This window comes from Cupressus sempervirens, chromosome 7 (genome assembly GCF_028749045.1).
Source record: "Cupressus sempervirens isolate cs-2001-9-10 chromosome 7, ASM2874904v1, whole genome shotgun sequence".
Classification (NCBI taxonomy): domain Eukaryota; kingdom Viridiplantae; phylum Streptophyta; class Pinopsida; order Cupressales; family Cupressaceae; genus Cupressus; species Cupressus sempervirens.
Window position 1 is genome coordinate 406,134,168 of NC_143124.1, and position 25,755 is coordinate 406,159,922.

At 39.2% G+C, this 25,755-nt stretch overlaps 1 pseudogene; it reads left to right on the plus strand.

Moving 5' to 3' along the window:
* Window positions 1-25,755, plus strand: part of LOC149547244 (G-type lectin S-receptor-like serine/threonine-protein kinase LECRK3) — a 33,654-nt pseudogene continuing 7,899 nt past the window's right edge.

Genomic DNA, 25,755 nt, shown 5'->3' on the forward strand with positions numbered 1-25,755 from the left:
ATGGCTTTTCCTTTGTGTATGGGATCTAGAAACATACTGCTTCATCTCATATATGTTGTTTACCTTGTGTTCATTGTTAGCATTTTGTCTAAGCAACAGGTTGATCTTTGTGCAGGCGATGGTATAGGACATGGGCTTTGTGGTCTTTATGGAATTTGTAGACCCGCAAAGCTTTCATACAATTGCACTTGTCTACCTAGATACCATTTCTATTGGAATATTAAGTGCAATGGCCATTTGCCCCTGGATCCAAATGCCCACTTACCACCCCTGACAGACTCCAGAACAAACATAAAATATAAATGTGGTGGGTGAGTTTTGAAATTAGGAAAAGAGGGGGAACAAATATGACAAAAAGAATTTTTTCTTCATTCAAAGAAGATAGAGAAGTTGAAGTTCAAGAGAACAAAGAAGAGAGAGTTTAGAGTTTAGCAAAGTAGAGCAGAGCAGAGAAGGAAGAAGAAGAAAGTGATCAACAGATCTAATCTCTCTAGTTGTATGTGTTTCCCCTATTCACTCTGTAAGTTCATTGTTGTTGGATTTGTCCTGTTGAAGTAGTGATTGCTCTAGGCACCATTGTATGCAGCCATTAGAGCTGCAAGTTTAAAGTTTATTGAAGTTTGAATTTTTTACCAGTTTCTAGGGTTATTTTAGGGTTTTTTGGTTGGAGCCGTATGCTCCCAGATTTTGTAATGGTTTAATCAAAGTTGAATAGAAAGCAAGCAGGCATACTTGGATCCATTGTCTTTCTTTTCTATTCATTGTGTAGACGCTAAAAAATGGTTCGCATCTACAACCTCATCACTTCTTCATACTAATTTGTCCCATTTTCTCATTCTACTAACTTCGATCTTTTGGCTAGATTGACCATATTTTGTCATTTGTATTCACTTTCACATCAATTTCATATCAATTCAAAATCATATCAAATCAACTCGGAATCACCCCAAATCAACTCAGAATCACTTGAAATTGGTCCTAATCAACCCAAAACATATCAAACATCCCAAATCAATCATCATTTATCCGCTCCTAGGCATTGTTGTGGCTTTCAATGCCTTGGAAACCTATCAACTTATCAATCTCATTAGTCTGACCAATAGTACTGTCATGGCTCTTAGTGCTAGGTCAAAATATCATTCATCTCATTCAATATTTGATGTTGTTGAGGCTTTCAATGTCAGATCATGGCATCATCAACCATTTTAATAATATTGACAATGTTCGTCAGTGTTATTATGATCGAACCTTATCAATCAATTTCAATCTTGTAGCATTTACAATGTCAGTTAAATGTTACATATCAATTTTTTCATTCATGTGTCCTTGACATGTTATCAATTTCGATCTATCAATTAATTTGACCATGGTTTTGGTCTACCTTTTGATCATCTTATTCGATATCCATCATCGTCACATTTTCATCAAAGAATATGGTCGCATTCATTTAATCAATTTGGCCAATCATCTATTAATTTTCTCTATAGGATTAAATAACCCATAATTTAATCCTATTCTTTCTAATTATTTTTTCCAATTATCATCCTCAATTAATTAATTTTATTAATTAATTGATTCATTATCTACAAGCCATGGAAATTCTTAATTTCCCAAGTTCTATTTTTCATCATTAAATCCATTTTCTACTAATTCTTATTTTGTGGAATAAGAGGATTTTTAATTCAAATATTCCATAAAATATTGCGTCATCATGACACTTGGATGTGACACCTCGTGGCCTCTCCTTTAACACTTGGCTGATACTTGTCATAATCAAATATTATTACCTCTTATGCATGTCCCTATTTGGCTTATTCGTCATAGATTATCGGCTTTAAGTGGGTTGAGGAATCCTATGTTGTGTCATAGATTCTCTTCCAAATTTGACTCTCATGTGTCATAAGAATCCTACTTCTAGCATATTCCGTCATATGGGTCATAGGAATCTCTTGCCACATCGCATGTCTGTGGGTAAAAAATCCAATGCTCTCACCCTACATGAAAATTATAAAATGGACACCCTTCCTCTCATTTCAGGGCTAGAATGCTTAAGTCTTGAATCCTTGAATCTTTGATTTTTTGAGTCTTTACTAATTTGCATTTTGCATTCTCTCTCTCACATAAAATCACACTTCAAGTATTCTCATGGCTTTATCCCTATCATAGGCTCTTTGCTTCAATCTTGTGTGCACTATAGGCAAATTGGAGCTACAATCATTTGGAGAAGAAAGAAGGACATGGGAGCTACAAACAGAAAAGGGAGTTTTTTAATTATGTTTTCTTTCTTTTGATTAGTTTGGCTTTCATGGTAGACTAGTGGGTGCTAATATATGTTGATTGAGTTTGTGATTTGCTCATAGTATGTTATGCATTTTAACCAATTTTTTTGGTCTTACATTTGATGAACCCGTCGTGAATCATGCATATCTAACTTGGGTTTTCTTGTTTTGTGCTTGTAGGTGCAAGGAAGGAGCTCACTTGGAAGGGTATAATGACTATCTGCTCTTCCTTTTCACACCTAGATTTGCACTGTCAGAGCACACCTAGGTTCATAGTAAGCACATGCACCAATCAAAATCTACATTTCAAGCTCCTATCATTCTCTAGGACATAGATTAGGTGATTTTGTGTTACTAATGTTCTATTTGCAGCATGTGGCGATCGTTGGATGAAGATATGATCATAGAAAACTACTAATGTGTGCTTTATAGGATGTTGTCAAAGACTTTGTGTCTCTTTCAAAACTATGTGTGTGGATTTCCCAGATTAGATAACATTTTGTTTCGTGCTTAAAAAGAACCTTTTTCTTTTCTGTCTGGCGTGTCTACAGTGTTAGATCCCTAGGAGTTGCATTGGATGTATCCTCTCCCCTCACCATTCATGGATCTTGGGTGTAAGATAAATTCATGTAACTTCTATAGGAGGCCTGCCTTGGACCAAGATACTTGATATTGGGTATGCCAGGGGACGACCTCAGAGCAGTAACGGGCCAAAGCCAGGTCAATGTTCCAGCCGCTATATAAAATTCAATTATAGTGAAAGCTGTGTCGGCGGTATTGCTACGTGATAGCTCTCCTCCAGTACCCTTGTGGTGTGTCAAACCCCGATTCTCGGGGCTGGGAGACCTTCTGCGGAAGTTTATCATTAACATGCCAAACAGAATGCCCTTACTAAAAACCATGTTTTAGCGGCCAAAATCCTTTCTATCCACTGGCTCAAGGGGTCACCCATGCTCATGAAGACATCCTACATTCTCGTGGTCCTTAGTAGAGGCAACAGTCCCTTGGGAAGTCATGCCCCTTGGGAAGCGGATCTTGGTAGCCCCGAGAAGTGAGTGCACTGTAAGGGGGAGCCTGTGGTGCCAAGATCCTAGGTTTTTCACTCTGGATAAACATAGCTAAACTTTGGTTCAAGTAGGAATTCAGTGGATACAGTCCTAAAAGCCTAGGTTGTGGTGTGTTTGTTAACTTTTAAAATAGCTATTCTTGTCTTAATGTGTCTTGCGTGTGTGTAAAACATAATCAAGATAAGAGCCAAACTTTTAAATTTACACCTTGGATATCATTTGAACTTGTCAAAACATATCACATTGCCAAAAAATTTCAACCATATCAAACTTTGCAAACATTGATTCAGCACACTCGAACCTTGGAAAGCATGGTGACTTGTGCTCTTAAATGTGCTTGGCAAAACGTAGATCTCATATTTGCATAGATTTCTCTTGCATTCACCCTAGTCTAGGCTTCATTCTTGTATCATATAGAATTCATATTGCACCTTTTAGTCCTCATTTAGTATCTATTACTTTTCATATTGCATCCATTTAGGTTCAGTTTTACTTGCCTTAGTTTTTTGCATTCCAATCTTAGAATCAACACTTTGCATTCACCACCTTACATCTTTGCATACCTATTCATCATCTTGACCACTTTATCCATAATTATGGGTTTCCTAATCATCATCTTGAGCATCCACACTAGCCCTAACACTTTCCTCTACCATTTACCTCCCTATGACATCAATCCTAAAACCATAGCTTCCAGAATTGCCTCAGTTTCAGCCCAGTTTACCAACTATGCCCAAAAACTACCAACTGCACCCAACTGGGCCCCAACTACATCATTGACATATTCTACACTATCTGGGTGCACTTGGTGATCCTAAGATCCAGTTTTGGGTTCCAGGTAACATTTTGGGGCTTCAACAGTGTCCTTAGGTACCTGGTTAGCTCCCCTTGCACTAGCTTGCCCAGATCTGCATTCTACAGCACCTAATCATCATCACCTTCACTTAATACATCATTATATATGTCATAACCTTCATTTTGCATCTCCCAACCCATCCTAACATCAACCCCAGCATCCTAGCTTCCTGGCATGTCAGTTTGATAACCATACCCCTCAGAATCAGCAAACATTCTTCCTAGCTTACCAACTGCGCCCAAACTGGCTCCAAGTATGTCAATGATGTAGTTGGTACTATTAGGGCACACTTGGCACTATTAGGGCACACTTAGGTACCTACATGATCATTTTGCGCCTTCGAACTGCACTTTAGGACCCCAAAATTGCATCTAGGAGCCTCTAGACCTCCCTATTCTGCACTTGACCCAGAACTGCATCTTGCACTCAAAATCCCCTTTTCAATCATAGGCATTGTCAATATCACATATCTGCTCAGCATCACCATCATTTTGAGTCCTCAAAACATCATTTTGAACTCCCAAAACCTTTGAATTCAGTCAAAAATCTAGAAAAAGTATAAGTCTTAGAGTATCTCCTAGTGTTGATGGATAATGGATCTTGACTAGTCTTTTTATCTTTGCTTGTCATTTTCTTTGGTCAAAATCTGTCTATGTTTTGATAGATTTGACCTTGTCATCTTTTAGCAATTTGATCTTTTCATCTTTTATCATTTTTTGGTCAAGATCCAAAGTCCTTTATCACAAGGTTAAACTCTTAGGCAAAATACTTTCAAAAGGTTTTATCTAAGTTCAAAACTTTCCATATACCCTTGTCATAACATAATCATATCCCTAGCATCCCCAAACATCATTTTGACTTACCCTAGTGGTATATACCCTTCATATTGTGTTGATCAAAATCCTTAACATCATTTTCACTACCAAACCCTATCAAATTGTCCATCAACCAAATTTCCTTCTTGAGCATTTACCCTCATTTTGCATGTCCCTAAAGTCATTACGAACCATAGAACACCATCCTTTTCATTGTATACCTTGCATACACCTACTTTTAGTATCATTACCAAGTCCAAAACATAACCCTAATTGTCATTTTGCATACCTTAGAGTCATTTTCATCCCCTCTAGTCAAACTTCAAAACATCACCTTGCATTTGCATTTGCATAACATCCCTAGGACATTTACACTTTGCACATCAAAACCATAATTCATCTAGCATTTTATCACATTGCATAACATTCCTAAACAATTAAAAATCCCAAAAACACTCATATCTTGCATACCCACCACTCTTTGCACTCTTAGGTATCATGCCAGCAGTTACTAGGAGACAAGTAGCTCAGAGACTAGAGGAACTCTATCAACCTTTGTTTTCTGAGGCACAAGCACAACCAAAACCTCATCCAAGACAAAGAAAGAGCAATAAAATCCAAAAAACCTTTGACAAAGACCAAGTTGAGGCATCACAACCATTACTATCAGACCCTTTAAATATGTATCCGCAAGATCCTCATAATCAAGCTATGATACAACAAACCTTGAACAATGCACCTATCATGAGATCTCCTCAAAAAACTTCCCCCACACATGGGATGGTTCAATGGAGTCCTACATTTGAACCTATATTCGTGCCAATGCCACTAGGAGGAGGAAGTGTACCAACCTCACCTGAAGATGAACAATCACATGCATTTGAATTCAGCCAACCTAACACATCAAACATACAACAAGGTATTGTATACCTAAGTGATGAATCTAACACTGATTATGGAATCACTGATGAGGAAATGGCTAGGGCATGTCAAGAAAAAAAAATTCGCAAGAACTTCAAACGTTTGGCAGCACAAGAAATTATCAAATTTAACCCAAACTTGGAAGGTCCTAGGTCCAAAAATCAAACCAACACAACAATTGAAAACATCCAACCCACGATAAATTTGGACTTAGACAAGGGAAAACAACCTTCAGAGTTTTCAAATGCAATAATGACACCTATAAGGTCCCATCAAGAACCAACAATTGAAATCCTCCAAAGTACATTTGAACACATCAATGTCAACCCCTTGTTTGATGAAATACCACCAATCCCTAAACACCCCAAAAGGACATTAAGACTTGATTTTAGTCACATGATGCAACAACAAGATGCACCTAAAGGGACCCGTGCTCTAGGGATGCCAGACATACCTTCTTCGGAGGAAAATCAACAAAGTACACCTTTGCTCCTAACATTACCCAGTGCTACGAAATCAAATACTATGGAGCCTCTCATAAATACAACATGTGAAACATCAAGTGCAACCATCCCTATGGACACACAAACGAAAAGTCTTATTGACATTACACCCATTCCCAATATAAATGTATCTCATTGTCAAGTCAATATGATGTCGCAAGTAGGAACATCTAAAACATAAAGGTGCCAAAACAACAATACAAAGATGCCGTTCAATTCTCAAGGACTTAGTCAACCCCCACGACAACAACAACCTACAATGGTACAAGGACTCAACAATTCCAAGGCACAACCAAGTCTACACCCACATGACACACATCCCACATATCAACAACAACATCGAACACACCAACAACAACCACAAGTGGGGCAAACATCCAACATTCCTAACACACAATCCCATGTGGACCCACTTGACTTGCACACAATATATCAAAAACAATTCCAACAACAACAAATGATGTTTTATAAACAACAAGAGCAACTCAAGCAACAGTTGGAATACCAAAGATGCCTTGAGCAACAAATCGCATACCAGCAACATTTGTTACAACAACAACATGTGCCACAACAACCTCAACAAATACCTCTAGAACAACAAGCATGCACATGGTCTCACATACAACCAACAGAGGTATCCCAACAACAACCACAACACACGACACAACAACAACACATGGTACAACAATCATAGTCAATCCCACAACAAATGCCACATCAAATACCACAATCAGTTCCCCAACAATAGGGACCTTTCTGTCTTCGAGGTGCCAACATACCTCCACCACCTAGCGACACTTCATCAGACTCATTAGACACAGAAATGTCAGAACCAAGTAGACATAGTTCTCGCCACAGCAAAGGGTCTACTCATAGACACAAAATACTTGAAGGAAAGACCATCATGCAAAACCCCAATGAGGAACTATTACAACAATTCAAACAACTTTCCAAACAAGTTGAGGCATTGGGAGTCCAAAAGAAATAGGCTCTATATACAGAAAGGGACCTACGTCATAATCCATTCGATAAAAGTCTGTATATGCCTCCATTCCCGAAACACTTTGAAGCTCCAAGGTTTGAAAAATACCGAGGAAAAGGCAACCCTATTGATCACATCTGAGAATTTTGTGCTTCATGTACTGAACTTAGTGATGAACCCACTTACCTTATGAGATTGTTCCCTCGTTCTTTAGGTGGTCCCGCACTTGAATGGTACTCCATACTTCTTGGTAATATCAAATCTTGGTCAAAGCTAGTAGACAAGTTTATCTCCCACTTTGCCTTTAACATTACAAATGAGGTGACACTTTCTAATTTGTGCTCAACTAAATAGAAGATAGGAAAATCATTCATCACATTCTTACTGCGTTGGAGAAGCTTCGTTAGTCAATGCCCACTAGACATTCCTGAAGAACAACAAGTAAACTTGTGCATTGAAAACTTAGTCTCGGACTTAATGTATGAACTCAAAATCAAGAGTCCAAGCACCATTTCTAAACTAATGAAAAAAGGGGCTAGTATTGAAGATGCTCTTATCCATAAGGGAATACTCAAGATAAACAAAGAAAATACAAACACCAACTCGTCTAATAACAAGGAAATTTTTTTCTCTAGAAACAAGAATGTGACTAATGATGGCATTGTAGATGCCCGCACGATTAGTACAACACAACCTCAACTGACTTTGAAAAGTGTAAACCCTACAAATTCACAAACCTCTAATCAAACATCAGCTCCACAACATAAAACTGAGACTTCCACACAAGACAAAAGACATCCTAGAAGCAAAGACAGGAAATTCACACCATTGGGAATACCACTTGAGACTGTATTACAATAGTTACTAAGTAATAAATTCTTATAGCTACCCCCAATCAAAGATGAACCATTAACTAAAGCAGATTAGTGGGATGAAAAAAATTATTGTGATTACCATCGCACCAAAGGACATAAGACTTCATCATGCTTCCAACTGAAACATGCAATACAAGACCTTATTGATGGTGGTGTCATCACAGTTGATCCTTCACTATTAGCATCCAACTCTGATCACACTATTTTCAAAGATCCTTTGCGTAATCATGACAAAGAGAAACCCTCAAGTTCACACTCAAAATCGCAAGGTAATGTGAATTACACATGTACTGGCTATGACTACACCATCAATTGCTTTAATGAGTCTGACTTTCGCATATCCATAGTCACATTTAAGGGTGAAGACCCTCGTTGTGTTGTCACTACACACTGTAGCAAGATCACCCTACCTGGAGCCCCATCTAGACCTACTGCTTCTACTAGGCCTGCACCCCCAAGTAGACCTATTGCTCCTACTTCATCTTATTATAGCCTTGTTGAACAACTCAAAAAAACCCCTGCACAAATATCCATTTTGGACGTACTGTGTGCATCTCCCCAACATTAGAAGATCTTGGATCAAGCCCTTAAAGAGTCAGTTGTCCCAGATAACATTGATGTTGCCCAGTTCCAAGCCATGGTTGGGAACTTATTTGCATCACAACATATCACTTTTTCACCCCGAGATATTCCTAAGGACAAAACTAACCATAATGATCCCCTTTATCTCAAAGTCTTCATTCATAATGCCAAAGTCAAACGTGTCTTATTAGATGGAGGAGCAGGACTGAACATCTATACTCTTAAGGTTGTCAAAAATTTGGGTTATTCTAAAGATGATGTAGATCCATCTCAAAGAATCACAATAAAAGCTTATGATGATGGTGAACGCTTCTCCAAGGGCATCATCACATTACCTATCAGAGTTGGTCCAGCTATTGAAGATACGGTGTTCCATGCCCTAGATATAGAAATGAATTGTAACATGATACTAAGACGCCCTTGGCTTCATGCTATGAAAGAAGTCCCTTCTACATATCATCAATGTCTGAAGTTTTCCTATCACAATGTAGAGGTTACCATCCCTGGTGATCCAAATCCTTTTAAATTTTGTGCTAATCTAAGAGATGCTACTGCATTCCAAATCCCAACAAAAAATGAAGCACAACCCACAAATTCCTCTAAGTATGTGGATACGGATATAGTACTCAGTAAAGCCAAGGAAAAGATGAAGATTGAAGACAATGGGTGTGGAGAGTACTTTATGTCTCAAGTCTCTCACATTAGGGAGTCACCACTTCCTCCCATCAGTACGAAGAATGATATTTCTATCAATGAGAATACATCTGTATTTATTGAGAAAGAAAAAGAAGAACGAGAACCCACTTTGATATGTCCTAGCAAGTATGGACTTGGGTTTACTATCATGAAAAAACAAGGCTATGATGGCTATAGTGGTCTTGGATCTCAGAAACAAGGAATCATTGAACCTATCACTATAGAAGGACAACCTCCTAGTTTGGGGCTTGGATTTAAACCATTACGAATAGGTCCTCCTAGTACCATGGTACCTACATGTAAGGCTATGGATGTTTCGAACGATGAAAAGGCATCTGAGGATATCCCACTTGAAACGAACAATCCCCTAGCCTCTGAGCATAACCACAATGACCCAGTTGAATCAATTACCCATATATCTACCTTCAACCAAAGCCCATTCAAAACTAATGATGACATCTCCTCAAGTTATCCTAAACCTTTGGATTGGGACCAATGTGGACCACCAATTTTTGATCAATTCAACAATGATGGCACTCTTATAATAGAATTTGAAGGCATTATGATTGAAGATCATAAAGAAGCAGTTTCTCCTAAAGAGAACACATTAGCATATTTTGGGGAGCCAACTCCACTTTCTAGCTACAAAGCAAAAAGAGAAAAAGATAGCAAGCATAGGTCTCTTGGTGAAAATCAAAAGGCACCGTTAGACTATAAAAAATCAAAAGCTAAGCAACTCCCAATGATACAAAATGAAAAATATGATGCCATGAATATCAATGTTCCAGTGTTCAACATGCCACAAAGTCTTTTGGAGCTCTCTCAATCAGCATTCATGCGAAAGGTCATTGGTCTCAACCCTCCCAACCCTCCCTTATATCCCTTTGTTTATCCCCAAATCCAACTACCTACTTTGTCCAATAACCAAAATCAGTCCTTTATCCAACAAGCCTTTGCATATGTCATCATCAGTGACATCCCACATGCTACATCTATTGACCCAATTATCCTCAAATGCCTTGATTCAAAAGAGATAGCCATTGTCTTACATACGATACGCGATGGTATCTCTCAAGGCCTTTCTGGTGGTTTGATTTTAGCTACAAACTCGAAACAAATCCTCCATAGTTATGGTCAGTCATGGATCTAGAGCTCATCAGCTAGCAACATCAACAATAGATATCTTCTCAGCATTTGTCAGTGACATTCTTGCTTCCATCTAAAAGTCATGATAAAAATATCAAAAAAATTGCAAAAAGTCCTAAAAAGATACCAAAAAAATAGCAAAAAGTCATGAAAAAAGAAAAGAAAAAAGTGAACAAAAGTCATGAAAAAATGGATGCCTTGATGAAAACCTGGCAAACAGGCATCTTGGCACAAAAATTTGAGTCAAGAGAAAAATTCTATCCAAAAGTGAAAACCTGGCAAACACGCGCTTTGGGCAAATACCATGGTGAAAACCTAGCAAACAGGCGCCATGTGTAATCAGTTATTGCTCCTCCATCTATCAGGATTCCATCTGGTCTTTTTCCCCTCCATCATTCCTTGATCATATCCTTCATGCTGCAAGGCATCCTTGGTCCCTTATCATGGCTCACAAACTTGTTAATTTCCTTTGTTACATTGCCTAAGCATCACCAGTCTGCACACACACTCTGTCATTGGCCTTCGTACATAGTTTGCGTCTTGTCTAGGGGCATATTACCTACATGGTGCATGAGTTTGAAATTGAACTGGGGGCATACCCCTAAGTGCTTTTTATCCATTGGACCTATCGTATAAAAAATTGGAGCTAACACTTGTATATGCTTATACGATCTTGAAAAAAATCCCTAAAAATCATAAAATGTCTTGAAAAAATCACTAAAAATCACATAATGTCCTGAAAAAATCACTAAAAATCATAATGTTCTGAAAAAAGCACTAAAAATCATAAAATGTCCTGAGATAAACCCTAAAAATTGTATAATGACCTAAAGAAATCAGTCACACAAAAAAAATCAAAAATCCCCAAAAACCCTAAAAATCAAAACCCGTCAAAAATTTGCAATAAACCTTGTACATATTCACTGTGGATAACCACCCCTTTTGCATAAACACTTGCGCTTTGTAGACTGAAAATCAAAGTGCTATGCTTTAGTACCAATCACAATATTTGTGCAACATGAACCAACAATCAATCCAACCAGTCACTATGAACTTATCAACTGTATCCACAACTAGAACTATCACATTATCAACATGTTGAACACTACCTACACACCTAAAATATTAACAAGAACGTAATAATGGACAAGAATGGCTGTTGGCTAATGCTGTTTAGTGAGTGATTTATTTTTGCTTTGTTTTTTCTTTGATCATGTCCCTATGCTACTCAATGATATAAATTGATCTATGAGAGTGGCCAAGATGGTTCATGGTCATCTTTTTCTATTTCTGTCTGTTACAATGTACCTTTGAGAGTCTAGGGCATGTACATATGCCTTAGGAAGGACAAGGTCATTCTTTGTTTGCATCATTCTTGTTTACGCAAAAGGCTTGCATTTGCACTCTGGCCCTTTATGCCATGTCAAAATAAAGCTCCATTTGACATATAGTGCACTTTTTAGAAGCAAAATTCTTTCCATCATACTAACATCTCCTCATCTCATCTTGCTTCATCATCTCATTCTCCATCAACATGATCATGTCTTTTGATTCACCAAATCATCTTCATCTTGCATTCTTGCATCATCCTATGCTGTCAATCAACTTTCTATGGCTTTCCACCTAGTTCAACCTCAGTCTAACAATTTTCTGATCATATTTGACCAAATATGACCATTTTTTATGATTTCCCTCATGTTCTGACATCTTTCCATCATTTTGGGCATGCACGCACAGTTTCAGGTCATTCCATCAGTTGCTATGGTTTTGTCTTCTTGTTGTCGATAAATTGATTTATCATATGCTTATCTTAGTCAATATCTCGAGGGGGCAACCATATATATCATCCCTACTAGGGTATTTTGTTGCTTTCTCATCAGTTATTCTTTGATACAATGCTTTAAATCACATTGTATCAAAGAGGGGCAAAATGTAGACGCTCAAAAATGGTTCACATCTATAACCTCATCACTTCTTCATACTAATTTGTCCCATTTTCTCATTCTACTAACTTCGATCTTTTGGCCAGATTGACCATATTTCGTCATTTGTATCCCCTTTCACATCAATTTCATATCAATTCAAAATCATATCAAATCAACTCGAAATCACCCCAAATCAACTCAGAATCACTCGAAATCGATCCTAATCAACCCAGAACATATCAAACATCCCAAATCAATCATCATTTATTTGCTCCTAGGCATTGTTGTGGCTTTTAGTGCCTTGGAAACCTATCAACTTATACATCTCATTAGTCTGACCTTAGTACTATTATGGCTCTCACTGCTAGGTCAAAATATCATTCATGTCATTCAATCTTTGACATTGTTGAGACTTTCAATGTTAGATCATGGCATCATCAACCATTTTAATATTATTGACAATGTTCGTTAGTGTTATTATGATCGAACCTTATCAATCAATTTCAATCTTGTAGCATTTACAATGTCGGTTAAATGTTACATATCAATTTATTCATGTCATGTGTCCTTGGCATGTTATCAATTTTGATCTATCAATTAATTTGACCATGGTTTTGGTCTACCTTTTCATCATCTAATTCGATATCCATCATTGTCACATTTTCATCAAAGGATACAGTCGCATTCATTTAATCAATTTGGCCAATCATCTGTTAATTTTCTCTATAGGATTAAATAACCCATAATTTAATCCTATTCTTTCTAATTATTCTTCCCAATTATCATCCTCAATTAATTAATTTTATTAATTAATTGATTCATTATCTGCAAGCCATGGAAATTCTTAATTTCCTAAGTTCTATTTTTCATCATTAAATCCATTTTCTACTAATTCTTATTTTGTGGAATAAGAGGATTTTTAATTCAAATATTCCATAAAATATTGCGTCATCATGACACTTGGATGTGACACCTCGTGGACTCTCCTTTAACACTTAGCTGAGACTTGTCATAATCAAATATTATAACCTCTTACGCATGTCCCTATCTGGCTTATTCGTCATAGATTCTTTGCTTTAAGTGGGTTGAGTAATCTTATGACACGTCATAGATTCTCTTCCAAATTTGACTCTCATGTGTCATACGAATCCTACTTTTGGCATATTCCATCATATGGGTCATAGGAATCTCTTGCCACATCGCATGTCTATGGGTGAAAAATCCAATGCTCTCACCCTACATGAAAATTATAAAATGGACACCCTTCCTCTCATTTCAGGGCTAGAATGCTTAAGTCTTGAATCCTTGAATCTCTGAGTTTTTGAGTCTTTACTAATTTGCATTTTGCATTCTCTCTCTCACATAAAATCACACTCCAAGTATTCTCATGGCTTTATCCCTATCATAGGCTCTTGCTTCAATCTTGTGTGCACTATAGGCAAATTGGTGCTACAATCATTTGGAGAAGAAAGAAGGACATGAAAGCTACAAACGGAAAAGGGAATTTTTAATTATGTTTGCTTTATTTTGATTAGTTTGGCTTTCATGGTAGACTAGTGGGTGCTAATATATGTTGATTGAGTTTGTGATTTGCTCATAGTATGTTATGCATTTTAACCCATTTTTTTGGTCTTACACATTGCATTTGAGAAGTTTGTTTAGAAGCTTCAAGCTTTGGCTCTCTAGTTTTAATGGTGAAAGCATTCGCATTGAAATTTTTCTAAGTTATATTTATCTTATAGTTTGAACCAAGCTCACTTGGCATCCACTGCAGTTGAGAATTTCCCTTTGAGTGCCAAGCTTACTCAGCCTATTTGTGTGCCGAGCTTACTCAACTTCCTCTTGTGCTGAGTTAATCGACACCTACTGCCTATCACTCGGCACCTTCACGTGCTGAGAAAACTGCCACTCAGCTCCTTAAGGTGCCAAGCAAACTGGCACTTGACAATAGTGAGTGCCCAGCAAAAATTTTAAAGTTGTGATTTATATTTCTCACATGGTATCAGTGCTTTTAGGCTCCACATCCATAGTGAGTTAGGGCATTTATTTTCTTGGGATATTTGACTTATCAGTAGATACAGGAAAGATATGGCAGCAACCACCATCCTTTAATGGACAAAATTATGATACATGGGCAAAGAAAATGAAGACCATAATGGTTGCAAATGATTTATGGGAGTATGTAATTAATGGATTCAATGATGTAACAGACCCAACTCAGTATGCTGCTCTTACCAATAATCAAAAGACTCAGATGAAAGAGTCAAAGAGGAAAGATGCTAAGGCATTAAGTTTTATTGAGGCAGTAATGATAGAAACTGTTTTTCCCAAGATTGAAGCAACAATTTATGCAAAAGAAGGATGGGATATCCTTAAGACGAACTTCAAGGGGACTGATAAAGTCTATACTATAAAGCTATAGAATATAAGGATAGAATTTGAGAACCTTTAGATGAAGGAAAATGAATCAATTGTAGATTTTAGTTCAAGGACCTCCAATGTGATTAACCAACTGAAGTCAAATGGAGAAGACTATCAAGAGTAGAGGATAGTGGAAAAGATATTGAAGAGTTTACCTCGTAAATATGACAACTTGGTCATGACCATAGAAAAGGCAAAAGACCTCACTAATTTTGACAATGGATGAGTTGATGGGTACTCTTCAAACCCATTAGCATAGGATCAATAGATTTGCATCTTCTTCTTCCCAAGAGCAAGCATTTAAGACTCAATCAAATCCAACAAGAAGGGAGAGAGAAAGAAATGGCTCAAGAAAAAAATCCAAAGGTAGAGGCCGAGGTAATGGAGGACAAAGAAATGCTACAGCAGAAAGCTCAAGAGGAGCAGATAGAGCAAGTAGCTCACAAAATACTTGAATAGGAGGTAAGAAAAACTACAACTGAAATAGGAGTAATGTAGAATGCTACTAGTGTCATAAATATGGGCATTATGCAAGTGAATTCTAGAAGAAGCAAAATGATCAGTCAGGACAAGAAAATGTGGCTGATGTGAACATGGGAAGTGGAAACAATGCCACTGCCTTCATCATGTGTAATGTTGGTGAAGAAGGAAGCCTTGAGGTTTGGTACCTCGATAGTGGATGTAGAAACCACATGAGTTGTAATGAAACCTTGTTTTCATTCATTGACAAGAGTTTCAAATCTGAGATTAAAATGGGTAACAATGGAACCCTACCAGTTGTGGGCAAAGGATCTATTATGGTCCACACCAAGCAAGGTGAGAAGAAGGAAATACAAAATATGTAATTTCCTTGGTATGAAGCACAATTTGATGAGCATTGGTCAGCTTGTTCAAAATGGATACAAAGTGCTGATGGAGAATGACAAGTGTATCATTCGAGAAAAGGATGGGAGCAAAAATTTACTTGCAGCAATTCAAATGACAAAGAATAGAATGTTTCTCTTGAGGATTGAGACATGTTTCTTATCTCAAGTTAGTGCTACACCTCTCACACAATCAGCTCTAAGGAGTGTGATTGAAGACCCCTCATGGCTATGGAACCTCAGGTATGGTCATCTTGGCTATGCTGGTTTAAATTTTTTGTCAAATAAAAGAATGGTAAAAGGTTTGCCATGCATAGGAAATTCATGTGACAAGTGTGAGGCTTGTATTTTGGGTAAGCAACATAGGCTTTCCTTTCATTCTAGAAATTCTAGGAGGGCTAGATATCCATTAGAGTTAGTGCATACTGACCTAGTCGGTCCTATGCAAGTTACTTCCATTGGGGGGAGTACTTACTTCATGACATTCATTGATGATTTTAGTTGTAGGACATGGGTTTATTTTTTGAAATCTGAATCTGAAGTAGTTGATAAGTTTCTTGAGTTCAAAGCTTAGGCTGAAAGAGAATGTGGGAACTATATCAAAGTCCTAAGATCAGATAGAGGAGGGGAGTATACCTCCAATTATTTTGTAAATTTTTGTAGGAAACATGGTATAAAGAAAGAGCTCACAACCAGCTATACACCACAGCAAAATGGAGTGGCTGAAAGAAAGAACATGACCATTGTTGAAATGACAAAGATCATGATGAAAGGGAAAGGTCTCCCAACTGAATTTTTGGGAGATGCTATGGCAACAACAATTTACCTAATTAATAGGTGTCTTACAAAGGTATTCTGTGATAGAATTCCAATGGAAGCAAGGTCACGAGGAAGATGGACAGTTGAACACCTAAGGGTGTTTGGATGTGTTGCATATGCGCATATGCCTAAAGAGAAAAGGCAAAAATTGGATGAGAAAGGTGTGAAGTGCATCTTCACAAGGTACAACTCAGAATCAAAGGCATATAGATTGTATGAGCCATTGAACAATAAGATGACCCTTCAAGAGATGTGGAATTTCTTAAAAATTAGTCTTGGTATGGTCCAACTAATGAGTCAGTGAGCACTTCAAGTAAAGTGCCAATTGTGAGTGAAGAAGATGCTGATGAACAACAAGAATAAGGAGCAAAAAGAAGAAAAGGCAAGCAGCCTCAATCATTGCCTAGCTCCTCTAGGCATGACTCAATGTCAGTGCCGACTACCAGTGAAGATCGAACTAGTCGGCAAAGTAGCAGTAGTGAAGATTCTGATCCCACACTCTCCTCCCTGTTACCAAGAAAAACCAAGAGTCTTAGGGAGATATACCAAGATGAAAGGTATGAAGATTATGATGAGAGTGTTAATTTTGCATTATTTTCTCATAGTGATCCAATATATTTTGAAGAAGCTATTAAGGAGAAGAAATGGTGTAAGGTCATGGATGAGGAAATAGATGCTATAGAAAGAAATGAGTCATGGGAGCTAACTGAATTGCCTCCCAAAAATCAAGTGATTGGAGTCAAATGGGTCTACAAGACCAAATGTAATACTGAAGGCAAGATTGATAGGCATAAGGTAATGCTTGTAGTTAAGGGCTACAAACAATAGTATGGAAGAGATTATGATGAGACATATGCCTCAGTTGCACGAATGGAAATCGTGCATGCTGTTGTAGCAATTGCAGCTCAGCACAAATAAAAGGTACTTCAAATGGATGTGAAGTCCACCTTCCTAAATGGTATATTGAAAGGAAAAGTATATGTGGAGTAGCCACCTAGTTATGAATTTTTAGGTGAAGAACACAAAGTATATAGATTGAAAAGAGCTCTTTATGGGCCCAAGCAAGCTCCAAGGGCATGGTACATTAGGATTGACTCATATTTGATGAGCAATGGCTTTAGCAAAAGAAATGATGAGCCTACTCTCTACATCAAGGCAACAAATGGAAATGTGTTGATTGTTGTCTTTTATGTAGATGATTTGATTTTTACTGGTATGAAAAGGCTCTTATTGGTGAGTTCAAAGAGGCCATGAAAAGTGGATTTGAAATGACAGCCTAGGTCTCTTGAAGTACTTTCTAGGCATAGAAGTAAAAAAAATGCATGATGGCATCTTCATCTCTCAAGAAAAATATGCAAGGTAGATCTTGGAGAGATTAAAAATGCAAAATAGTAAGGCAGCCCCAACACCAATAGCAGTAGGTCTGAAGTTGAGCACGGAAGACTCTAGCAAGAGTGTGAATCCAACACTATACAAGAGTATGGTTGGAAGTTTAATGTATTTGACTACAACTCAACCAGACCTAATGCATGCAATAAGTTTGATTTTCAGCTTTATGGAAACACCAAAGGATTCCCATTGGCAAGTGGGAAAAAGGATCCTAAGGTATGTGAAAGGTACCAAAGGATTTGGGATTTTGTATACTACAACAAATGAATTTAAGTTGATAGGTTATACTAATAGTGATTGGGCTAGAAGTATAGATGATAGGAATAACACTTTCAGATATGTATTTCATATGGGATCGGGTGCAATTTCATGGGCATCTAAGAAGCAACCTATTGTTGCTCAATCTACAGTAGAGGCTGAATACATAGTAGCAAATGCAATAGCATGTCAAGCAATTTGGCTAAGGAGGATCTTGATAGATTTGAATGAAAGGCAAGAGGATGGAACCAAAATTTATTGTGACAACATTTCATCAATTGCATTGTCCAAGAATCCAGTCTTCCATGGGAGAAGAAAACACATAGAGATCATATATCACTTCATCAGAGAGTTGGTGGAGAATGAGGATATCAAGATGGAGTTTTGCAAGTCTGAGCAGCAGCTAGCAAACATTTTTACCAAGCCATTATGCATTGGAAGTTTTGTACACATAAGAGAGTGTCCTGGTGTAGTTGATATGGATTAGTAGTGATCCTTGTTTGTTTGGCTTGGGACAAAGGGGGAGTGTTGGAATATTAAGTGCAATGGTCATTTTCCCCTGGAGCCAAACGCCCACCTACCACCCTTGACGGACTCTAGAACAGACATAAAATATAAATGCATTGGGTGAATTTTTAAATCAAGAAAAGAGGGTGAAAAAATATGACAAAAGGAATGTTTTCTTCATTCATTCACTCATTCAGAGAAGATAGAGAAGTTGAAGTTCAGTAGAACAAAGAAGAGAGAATTCAGAGTTCATCAGAGTAGAGCAGAGAGAAGGAAGAAGAAGAAAGTGATTAGTAGATCTAATGTCTCCAGTTGCATGTGTTTCCCCTGTTCACTTTGTAAGTTCGTTGTTGTTGGATTTGTCTTGTTGAAGTAGTGATTTCTCTAGGCACCATTGTCTACAACCATTAGAGCTACAAGTTTAAAGCTTATTGAAGTTTGAAGTTTTTACTAGTTTAGGGTTTTCTAGTTGAAGCCGTATGCTCTGAGATTTTGTAATGGTTTAATCAAAGTTGAATAGAAAGCAAGCAGGCATACTTGAATCCATTTTCATTCTTTTCTATTCATTGCATTTGAGAAGTTTTTTTGGAAGCTTCAAGCTTTGGCTCTCTAGTTTTAATGGTGAAAGTATTCACATTGAAATTCTTCTAAGTTATATTTATCTTCCAGTTTGAACCAAGCTCACTCGGCATCCACTGCAGCCTAGCATTTCCCTTTGAGTGCCGAGCTTACTTGGCTTTCCCTTTGTGTGCTGAGCTTACTTGGCTTCTTTGTGTGCCGAGCTTACTCGGCTTCCTCTTGTGCTGAGTTACTCGGCACCTGCTGCCTGTCACTTAGCACCTTCACATGCTGAGCAAACTGCCACTCGGCTCCTTAAGGTGCCAAGCAAACTGGCACTCAGCAATAGTGAGTGTCGAGTGAAAATTTTAAAGTTGTGATTTATATTTCTCACAATTTTGTAGATAATGATAACCATATAAATGGATGCAATAGGAATTAATCCCAAATACTGTGTTCCCAACTACACAACTGCAATGGGAGTGGCACAAAAATGCAGCTGATCGACTGGACAGATTGGAATGGGTGCAAATATGAGCACTTCACATCCATGAATGCAACTGCTTGCCAACAGGCATGCTTGGCTGATTGCTTTTGTACAGTAGTCATCTATGCCATCGTAGATGGAACAATGAATTGTTGGAAGCATAGGCTTCCTATAGGGTACGACCGTGTAAGCTTTACACAGATAACTTTTGTAAAAGTTTATACTTGAGTCTGCAACAATGTTCTGACCATGGCACCAAACCAAAAAATTAAGGTAGAGAAGGGGAAGGTTTTTGAGGTCATTGGAATAAGCCTTAGGGGTTGCTGTTGTCACTTAGGTTTGCACCCTTGTCCAAGGCCTATGCGTGAGGACAACCTAGTGAAACATGGAAACAACCTCCAAGCTGTGGGACTTGAACTGCGAGGTTGAGTCTTTAGAGAAGGCTGGCTTCCTCTTACTGTCAAGGTGCACCTATCTATTGTCAGATGGAAAAGGGAGAAAGAGAGCACTAAAGCAAATCTACCTAGTCTAATCTAAGGTAGTGATGCACCAAAACAGAGTGTTCAAACTCATTTCTGCCCATATATGAACTACACAACTAGGGTAACATCCAAAGTCATACATTCATTCAGACTTATATCGATCAACAACCACATACAGATCAGGAGACCAACTGAATAACACTAGGAATAGAAGATTTCACTTGTATATTATTCAATAGGCCAAAGATAGATACAGTATGCAGACCATTGATCTCAACAATACATCAATGAGAGGCAAAATGATACACATACACGTTGATGGATGAAAGAGATGATACAAGATGCTTATCTAGCTCAGAGACAAAGGGATTTTTACACTGCAAGTCTACAAGCACTAGCAGAGAAAATCAGGAAGAGTCGACCCTAAGAATAAATCACCAAATTGCCTTTATAGATTACGCATAACTGAAGATTTCTGCATGACATTCACTTCTCACCTACTGGCATTAACTTTTCATCCTGAGAATCCAATCAAAGATCTGATTGAGCATGGCCTGCATACCAAGAAATCTAATATCCCTCTAAGAAAGAGCCTGGAGAAGATAGGAACAGTGCCACAACATTCCCTGACATGGTAGATGGATCGACCGGATGGATGGAGTGTCTTCCTGTGCTTGGCATTCATTTCGAGTTGGTGGCAATTAATCCCACCATCGGATTGTGGCAAAACCCAGATTTCTCATCATTCATGATTCGTGCATCCATCGATTCGATCAGTCAACAGGCTCGACGAGCCAACTGGGCCATGCAGGCCAATCACACCTTCGATCTCACCACCCTAGTAGTCCCTTTACGTTTGACTCGGTGCTTACCACCCTTTTCGTGCGACTAGGCACTATGTCGCTATCAGAAAAGTCTTTGAAGATCACGATAGCACCATAGCACCTAAGGGTTTCAACTTGACTGCGCCACCTTTCATCATCTTGCCGTAACCTCACGTTAACTGCCATGTTGACTACAATGATTGCAATGACTGCCAACTGCCAACCGTCCTACTTACTGTGCTTCCAAATCCAGGCCCACGAGTACATGCGGCAGACGGGTGCTAACTCGCTATCATAAAATTTGCGCAGCTTCTCCATGGCGCGATAACGCCCGCCGCTGATCTCCGTAGATCTGACGGTCACAAAACTTGACCTCTCCCGACCCTCCTTCTCTATTGATTCGTCGAGCCCACTGATACATGGTGTCTCCTCGTTGGTCTAATGGTTACTTAAATCTAACTACTCCGGCAGCATGAAATGTGGCCTCGCCAGGACACATGGCACATGGGCGCTATGTCACCGATGTTAACTCCTGGGCAGTTCTCGATAGCGAGACAGCGCCAGTCGTAGATCCTTGCGGATCCGACGATCATGAAGACTCACCATTCCTTCTAAGACTACTGGGCCCGCTGTACGCTGTGCACTGACTCATACACACATGGCACTTCCCTATTTGGTTCGACAAAACATCAGCTAGCAACCCAAGACCTGATCCGCAAAGCAACCACATGTTAGCTAGGTGCCATGTCGCTATGCGAAAATTGAGACCAAACTCCCATAGCGCCATAGCGCCCACTGACACGTGCCCTGAGATTTACACGTGTCCCATCTGCTTTGCTATCCTGACGCCGGGTTGACAAATTGCACTGTAGAGTACCGACGGGACCCATCTACCTAATCATTCCTCGCCACTGTGAACTTTCCATTTGGGCGCTATGTCACCATCGAAAAATGCATTGGTTTTCTGTTGGCGCCATGGCACCTTGCCATTTTTTTTAAAACCTCCAGGCCGTGAAACTTGTTTGCCCGCCGTCGTGAAACTTCTGACCTGCCGTACTCTGCGATCTGCGACCGGACCCATCCCACTCGGCACTATGTCTGCAACTGCACCGCACTTTGGATGACACTTGGCATTCCATGGTGAGACTTGGTCCTGTCGATCCACATGGCCAATGGTCACTATGTCGCCATGATAAAATCCGTGCATCTCTGCCATAGCAAGATGGCGCCATCTGTCGATGCGACCCAATTCGATGATCGTGAGGACTCATCATACCTCATGCTTTCGCCCTCCATGTCGATACACTTGGCATCGCCTTGAGACACGGCCCCACCTGACACGTGTCACATGGGCATGAAGTCATTGTCATAACCTTCGCGCAACTCCTCCATAGCATGATGGCACTTACTGTTGATCCAAGCTGATCCGACAGTGGTGATCGTAAACCCCGACTGTGTTAGCCGTGCTGACAAAAACTCCGACCTGGCACATGTGGTTCCTTCTGATTTGTCGCCGCAACACCTGATTCTACTGGTTGTTGAAGCTCGCTGTCGTGAATATTTCCGCTGGGTGCTATGTCACTATGGAGATTTTTTGGCCGATATGCAATAGCGACATAGCGACAAGGGCATCAAAGAACTTTTCTGACCAATCGAACGCCGGACCCACCCCTGCAACATGTTGACAGGGCATCATCGCGCTATCATAAATATCGTACATTTCCTTTATAGCGCGATGGTGCCAACCATTGGTACCGCTTAGATCTGATGGCCAGAAACTCGTGGGTCGTAATACTAATCCGAGACTAACCATTGCATGAGCCACGCATTCAAATTTAAATCCTTGGTGGTAAAACCAGAGGTAACACTTCTGGCGACTCGCAGGGGGCATGAGCCTGCTCAATGCATGACTAGTGCCTGAGAATGATCCATTGGGCCATGGAGTCAGAAAAGAGGACCTGGAAGGTATGGAACCGAGAGCTGCAAGAAACCCTAACCTTTAATGAGGAAATCAAAACATTGAAAACCCTCAAAACTCTGGCTCTATCTCTATAACTTGGAAACAAAAAAAGGACCTCCTCAGCAACCTGAGACTTGTCAAAACTTTGGGAACTAGTGACTCAAGAAGTGAGCCATGTGCACGCGCACTTATTGCAAAATAGGAACAAACAGGAAGCAACTAGACTAACTATGTACATGGATTCACAACCTTTTCAGAAACAGGGCTTCAGATGGATCTCGTTGACTGGAATGGGCAGAATATCACCATTTGGCCTGCTTAGCTGGAATGCATTGGCCTGTTTGCAACTGGAGATTAGATAAGGGCCACTCCATAGTGGATCAAATTTGGAGTGCCTTCCTAATTTTGCTCTGTCTGAGTCCCACTTGAGAACTAAATCTCCTTCTCTGAAGATTCTGGCCCTTTCCTTCTTATCAAAACTCTTCTTCATCTGCTGCTGGTGTATCTCTAGAGTTTGCATAGATTTGTTTCTCTTTTCTTCCAGTTCAATGAATTTTGCCATTCTCACTGACTTGGAACTATTTTCAACCAATTTGAGCTGATGAGCCAACTCCAAGGATGGGAATTCCAATGAGATTGGAAGTGTGGCCTCCCTACCATATACCAGCACAAAAGGTGAATTCCCAATAGATCTCTTGGGTGTTATCCTATCAGCCCACAGAGTAGTCCTTAATTTTTTATGCCAGACTCTCTGATTGTCTTCTATCGTTCTCCTTATGATTCTGATCAGATTCTTGTTGGAAGATTCAGCCAAACCATTACCCTGGGGTAGTAATTTGATGATGTGCTCAGATAGATATTGTGACTCATTGCCCATGCACAAATCTGGGTTCCAACAAAAGATTTGGCATTGTCTGAGATGATAGTAGAAGGAGCACCAAACCTAGATACAATTCCATCAAGGAATTCAACAACTGATGGCTCTGTAGCATCCTTCAAGGAAACTGCCTCTGTCCACCTAGTGAAATAATCGGTATCAGCCAAGATCCATTTATGACCTACACTAGATGGAGGATTAATGGGGCCTATAAAATCCAACCCCCACTGGGCGAAGGGCTGATCCACTTGAACAGGATGAAGAGGAAGAGCTGTAAGCCTCTGTTTGCCTGAAAAAAAAAGCACATTTCTCACATTTCTCACATACCTATAACAATCATGGAACATTGATGGCCAGTAATATCCAGCCCTCATGATCTTCATGGCGGTTGTTCTTGCAGAGAAGTGGCCACCATCAGAGCCATCATGAAGTTCTTTAATCATCCTCTCAACCTGATCCTCTTCAATACATCTCAACAGGGTCACATTAAAATCCCTATTGAATAGGATATCATCAATCACAACATAGGGAATTGACTGCAGCCTATATTGTCTTCTTTTAGCTCTGTCCAATCCCTGAGGGTATCCATTCCCTGATAAAAAGTTCTTCATGTCATCCATCCAACTCTTAGGACCATTACCATTTCTTACCTCCTACTGCTTTGTTATTACCATAGCAACTTCTTTATCTGAATCCTGACCTGATAAAATTTCTTTGCATAATCCTCTCCCTCCTACCAATTTGGTAATCTGAATATCAACATCATATTCCATTACCCTAGTGATCCATCCAGCTCTCTTTTCACTGATGTCCTTGCTTAATAGGAAGTCTTTTACACTTGCATGGGGCAACAACAAATGGATCCTATTGTGGAATAAGAGGTGTCTAAATTTCTTCAAGGCTCTAATGACTGCAAGGCTTGCTTCTCAACAAAGCTATACTTATCTTCATATTCCTTGAGTCCTTCACTAAAGAAGGCTATGGGCTGCTCCTCATTTTTGTCATTTGTCTGAGTCAAGACAGCAGAAATACTTGACTCACCACCTAAAGTGTAGAGGATGAAATCTTTCTCAAAATTTGGGTTTATGAGAGTGGGGGCTAAGGCTATGGCTGCCTTGATTTCTTCAAAACTCTCCTTCCCCTCCTTGGTCCGTGTGAAGACCATATCTTTCCTAAGCATGGCTGTAAGGGGTTTCACCATGATGGCAAGATTAGGAATAAACCTCCTTACAAAATTTATCCTACCAAGGAAACTTTGCAGCCCCTTGTGTTTAGGGAGAGTAAGGGCAAGTATTGCTTTTGTTCTTTCTGGATCAATGGTCAATCCATCCTTAGATACAATGTGTCCCAGTAATTTTCCTTGGCTTGTAGCAAAGACACACTTGGCTGGGTTGAGGGAAACCCCAAACTCTCTACATCTTAGAAATACCTGTTTCAAATGCTCAAGATGATCTTCTACATTCTTGGAATATATAGTTATATCATCAAGGTATACTAAGATAAGCTTGTCAATTAATCTTTTGAAAGCCACCTCCATTGCCTTTTGGAATGTGGCACTTGCATTTGTTAGTCCAAATGGCATCTTGCAATAAGCATAGGTGCCCCATTTAGTAGTAAATGTTGTCTTATATCTGTTAGATTCTTTAACCAACACTTGGTTATA